The sequence below is a fragment of the Dama dama genome, chromosome 4 (genome assembly GCF_033118175.1).
Source record: "Dama dama isolate Ldn47 chromosome 4, ASM3311817v1, whole genome shotgun sequence".
Classification (NCBI taxonomy): Eukaryota; Metazoa; Chordata; class Mammalia; order Artiodactyla; family Cervidae; genus Dama; species Dama dama.
Window position 1 is genome coordinate 57,989,662 of NC_083684.1, and position 5,697 is coordinate 57,995,358.

The window sequence follows — 5,697 nt, forward strand, 5'->3', positions numbered from 1 at the left end:
GCATGCCAGGGCTCAGCTCTAAAGAGGGAGGGAGTGAGGAGAGAGGGAGTCAGAATCCCAAGCAGAGAAAATAGAGGAGAATATTCCATTCTTTTTGTTCTTTTTTTCTGACAGGAAAGTAGGATTTATTAGTGAGCATGTGTACGGAGGGGACAGCGCCAAGGCTCTCATGAGGATCCGCTATCTGTCCAGAGGGCCACGATTAGGGATGTATTTAACCCCTAGCCATCTCGGATGAGCCGCTTTTCTGCTACCATGTTTTCAAATTCATCTGCCTTAAACTTAGTAAATCCTCACTTCTTGGATCTTCTGGCAGCCAGGGAACTTGAACTTGGCCCTGTGGAGAGCCTCAATCACATGCTCCTTGTTCTGCAGCTTGGTGTGGACAGACATTATGACTTGCCCAATGTGGACACTGGCCACTATGCCCTGGGGCCTTCCAAAGGCACTGCACATACCTGTCTAGAGCCTAGACTGGGGACAGCAGGCCAGTCATGAATGTCCACTGGAAAGTGCTGTCTCCAAGGTCCCTTAGGGCAACCGGCTGTGGACACGACTGAGGTGGCTGCTGTCTGCAGCCACTGCACAGCAGTCCTACCCTTTTTCTGTCCTCAGCTTCCCCGTCTGAAGCCGCCTTGGGGAAGCAAGAATCTTGGTAACGTTCTGAGCTGTCATGATGAAACGGTGCTGCATAATTTTATTACTGAACCGAGACAGCTCTTGGGACAAAAGGCAGTTTCAGAGCCTTTTATTACTGAAGAGGATCTGAAACATTTGCATTTTGCCTGATATTGTGTCCAAAGGGCATGGAGGAATTGTCCTCATAGCTGTCCACAGGAACAAGGAAGGGAAAAAAAAAACAGACATCGGGTCAGCTTGTGCCCCTGGAGTCCTGATACTCCACTTGATAGACATGGTGATTCCACAGTGGTCATTTCCTGCCTCTCCCTGAACACTCTGGGACAAAAGCCATTAGGTGGGACAGAGTTAGTAGGCAGGGGCTGCGGGAGGGCCGTCTGGCCCAGAGAAGGGAGTCAGAGTCTGCCCAGTGTGAAGGAGACATGGAGGCAGAGAGTAGGCATGGGAGAAGGCCACACATAACATGCAACAGGGTCCATCACATAAGCAAGTGAATCCACGATTACAGGAGCGGGGTTCTCACTGTCAAAGTGGTGAGGTCTGAAGCAGGAAGGGAGGAAGCCAGCATGACACTGTGGCTCTAGGCTGGAATTAGGTGTCAGTGTGAACTCGAGGTTCTCCATAGGTCGTCAAGAGATACAGGTAGACGTAAACGTGTGTGTGCACTGAACGGTATGGAGCGCACAGATATTGGCCTCGAAGTACCATTAACCACTAACAAGAACCAGGGCTCTTTGTAGAATGGGCTCATTTTGAGGGGACTGTGTGTGTGTGTTAGTCGCTCAGTCATGTCTTGACTCTTTGCGACTGCATCAGTCCATGGAATTCTCCAGGCAAGAATACTAGAGTGCGTTAGCCATTCCCTTCTCCAGGGGCTCTTCCCAACCCAGGAATCAAACTTGGATCTCCTGCATTGCAGGCAGATTCTTCACCATCTGAGCCACCAGGGAAAGCCAGGGCAGCAAAAGTTCAAGGTGAGTCTGAGACATCTTGTTATGCCGGAAAGTAAAGACGTGCACAAGGAAGGATGGGGTCATGTCGAGAGGATGCAGAAGTCACCTGACGTCCTCTGGCCTAAAAAGGGATAATTGGGACATCAAAATAAATCATAGTAACTTGTTTGATTTCCACAGCTGATGTAACAAAGTGCCATAGAGTGGCTCAAACAACAGAAACAAATTTGTCTCACAGTCCTGGAGTCCAAGATCCAGGTGTTGGCAGCGCTGGCTCCTTCTGAGGCTCTGAGGGAACATCTGTCCCCTGCCTCGCTCTCTGCTTCTGGTGGTTTGCTGCACTCTTTGCTTTCTTTGGCTTGTAGAAGCATCACCCTGATCTCTGTTTTCATTTTTACATGGCATTCTCCCCACAGGTCGTTGTCCAAATTTCCCCTCTTTAAAAGGACACCAGTCATGTTGGAGTAGGGACCACCCTACTTCAGTCTGACCTTACCTTAACTAATGACCCTATTTTCAAACAAGGGCACATTCTGAAGTCCTGGGGAGTTAGGACTTCAAAAGATTTTAAATTGGGGGGAGGTATACAACTCAACCCATAATACACGATAACAGATTATAATGTAAGGGATCAATAGGAAGCCCCATGTCCATATTGATATATAAATACTGATTTAAATAAATTAATTCACTCAAAAAGCTAATGTGTGATGAGGAACAGATTTATATAGTCTCAAAGCACCTCCCCACTAGTTACTTATTCATAACAAAGGGCGAAAGAAGAACCTGTAAAGAGGCCCCATCTCCAAATACAGTCACCTTAGGGTGAGGGCTTCAACATATGAATTTCAGGGTCAGGGAGCAAGATTTGGTCCATAACAACAGCCTTGTTCCCAAAGAGGGGAACTGAGGGGATGTCACGCTATGGTTCTCAGAGGTCCCCAGCAGTCACCTGCTCATCAGTACCCCTAGGGTTGCCTCCCTTTCCTCCCATGTCCCCACCCTCTACAGGTGCTTCCAGGGATCCTGCAGCCAAATAAACCACATGACCTTGAATCCTAGTCACAGGAACTGCTTCTGGGGACCCCAAACTCACCCGGTGCCTCTACCTCCAGCTTTGGACCAGATGTCCAACCTGGCAGGGAGAGGAGGGGCCAGATGCCACCTTGGGGCAGGGGCAAGCACACCTGTGCAACTTCAGAATCCCAGTCTGGACACCTGACTGGCACTGGCTGACAAGAATCTCTTTCCCAGGGAATTTGGGACTAAGACCAAGAGATTCTGGCTCAGCCTCTCAAAGAGAAGTTATGAAATGGGAGCTGGGGACTTCCCTGGTGGTCCAGTGGTTAAGACTCCATGCTGCCACTGCAGGGCGTATGGGTTCCATTCCTGGTTGGGCGATTAAGATCCCATGGTTCGGCCAAATAAAATTAAACTGAATTGAAAAAAAAAAAACGGAGCTGGAGGAAGCCTGCTTTCTCCATGCCAGGCCCTGAGAGACAGAGAAAGCAGAGCTGCAGGAAAGGAGGAGAAAGATGGACAGAGATGCACAGAGGTGAGGTAGTGCGAGGCACTGATGCTGCTCTGACATTGTCTCTTTCTTTTTCCTTTCTCTTCTGAGACCTGGCTGAGCCCTCTCACAACATGAGCTGTGTCCTAGCATACCCTCCCTTCCCCCTTCCTGTTTTCTTTAAGGCATCCTGGATTAGTGCCCCAGTTACTATTGCTGCAAAACAAATTACCCCAACATCGAGCAGCTTGAAACAATCACGTTATTTTCTCTCCCACTTTCTATGGGTCAGGAATGGAGGAAGGGCTCTGTGGGGTAGTTCTGGTTTAGGACCCCTCACACAGGTGCAACTAGGCATGCCACTCCCACAGGGCTGATATCACTGCTTCTTATTTAAGCCACTATGTTTGGGCTTCCCTGGTGGCTCAGACGGTAAAGAATCTGCCTGCAATGCGGGAGACCTGGGTTCCATCCCTGGGTTGGGAAGATCCCCTGGAGGAGGAAATGGCAACCCACTCCAGTATTCTAGCCTGGAGAATCCCATGGACAGAGGAGCCTGGCGGACTGCAGTCCATGGGGTCACAAAGAGTTGGACGTGACTGAGTGACTAAGCTCACACACACACACACACACACACACACACATATCTTTGGGAAGCCTGGCATGCTGCAGTTCATGGGGTCGCAGAGTCGGACAGGACTTAGCGACTGAACAACCACCACCTTTGGGGGCAATTTGTTTACACAGCAATATATAATAAATACACCTAGAAAGTGGCAGAGCTGACATCTTGGACTTGAGATCTAAGACTGGTGTTTTTTTCTCCCTAGAAAATATTGAAGCTCCAAGCCTGGGCAGGGCCAGGAGACTTTTGGGAGACTGCAGGTGGTGACGGTTGGGGAAGGCGGCAGGTTTAATGAGTTCCTGAAAGGGGAAGATGAAAGTTTTATTAATTAACCTAAAGCAAGACAGACAAGGGGAGAGAACAGAGAAGATGGTCTAACTCTGGCCTGTTTCTTTGGGAAAGTTTTATTTGCCTTTGGTTTCACTGTATGTGTTCGTTTCTTTGTAATTCTACCTCATTTAAAAAATAGCTCATTTATTTATTTTTGGCGGTGCTGGGTCTTCATTGCTGTGTGGGCTTTCTCTAGTTTCGGTGAGGGAAGCCAGGGCTGCTCTCTAGTTGCAGTGCACAGGCTTCTCATTGCAGTGGTTTCTCTTGTTGCGGAGGACAGGCTCTAAGGCACTCTGGCTTCCGTAGCTGCAGTCCATGGGCTTAACAGTCGCAGCACCTGGGCTCCAGAACACAGGATCAACAGCTGTGCCGCACAGGCTCAGTTGCTCTGCAGCCTGTGGGATCCTCCTGGATCAGGGATTACCCTGTCTCTTGCATTGTCAGGTTCTTTACCTCTGAGCCACCAGGAAAGCCCTCTACCTAATTTTTAATTAGGAATTAAATTTTATGAATTGATTTAATTATGAATTAAATTTCCTAATTTCTAATTTTAATTAGGTCAGAGCAGCACAACGAACATCTACATTCCTCTACGTCAATTTCATAAATGATTAACATTTTGCCACATCAGTTTTACAACACTCCAAAAATTTTCTCATGCATTTAGAAGAGAAATATGCAGGACATAAACAGGTCAAATTCTCACAAAGGATGACGCCCACGTAAGTATGAGCTAGAGCCTGCCAGGGACAGATGCTGCCCTTGATTCCCCTCATCCCCCACCCACCCTCCTCCCCAAAAGCAACTATCAGCATGTTTCTCGGACCACATCACTGGGGCAGGTTTGAAATGAGATTGTTCTCATCATAATCCTTCTAGGGAGGATTAAAGATTCCTTGGAGAATCAGCAGAAAGCTCTCCAGGCCTCTCTCCTAGTTGAAAATGCAGATAACACACAACAGTTGCCGCTCAACTTATAGAGATGGCCAGCCCTGAAGCTCACCCCAGAATGAACCTCCGGGAAAAGGCGGAAGCAGACACAGCTGGCTCCAGGGGGCTCCTGGGAGACTCGGCTCAGGCAGTTCTGCAAGGATCAGCAAGAGGGTCCTGCCTGGCCTTCCTCTTCCTCCCCTGGGAATCTAGCTGCTTCCCTCTGCAAGTGACCAGAGGATGCCCTTTGGTACAGTTGCTGGCTTTGTCATTTGTGCCGGCGGGCAGATGTGAACAAGCTAGTCCTGGGCCGGACTGGAGTCGGGGCTGACCGATGCGTTCGTGAGCACAAGTGGGACGTTTTAGAATGTAGATTTTATTTCTATTCAGGCGTGGTGAGGCCAAGAGATCAGGAGTCAACTGCCAATGGAAAGATAGGTGATGACTCACAGGTCCCAAGATGAAGGGGATAAGCCAAGCCATGAAAGGCCCCATGAGAGAACACTGAGGCTGGTCTCAGGCCTGGGTGGGGAGGTGGGTGAGAGCCTTTATTGTGGTTTATACAGGAGGGAACCGGGGAAGCAGGGTTAAGTCAGCTTAAAATTGGCTTGTTTGAATCATTTCAGTGGGCCCTGAGGCATAAGGGGCTGTCCCTAGTTGGTTGATACTTGGCCCTTGGGTAATGAAGGAATGGCAATATTGGGCCCAAA

General features: G+C 48.9%; 1 pseudogene; it reads right to left on the reverse strand.

Moving 5' to 3' along the window:
* Positions 1 to 513: 513 nt before the first annotated feature.
* LOC133055318 (small nucleolar RNA SNORA70) lies at positions 514 to 630 on the reverse strand (annotated as a pseudogene).
* Between the last annotated feature and the right edge of the window lie 5,067 nt (positions 631 to 5,697).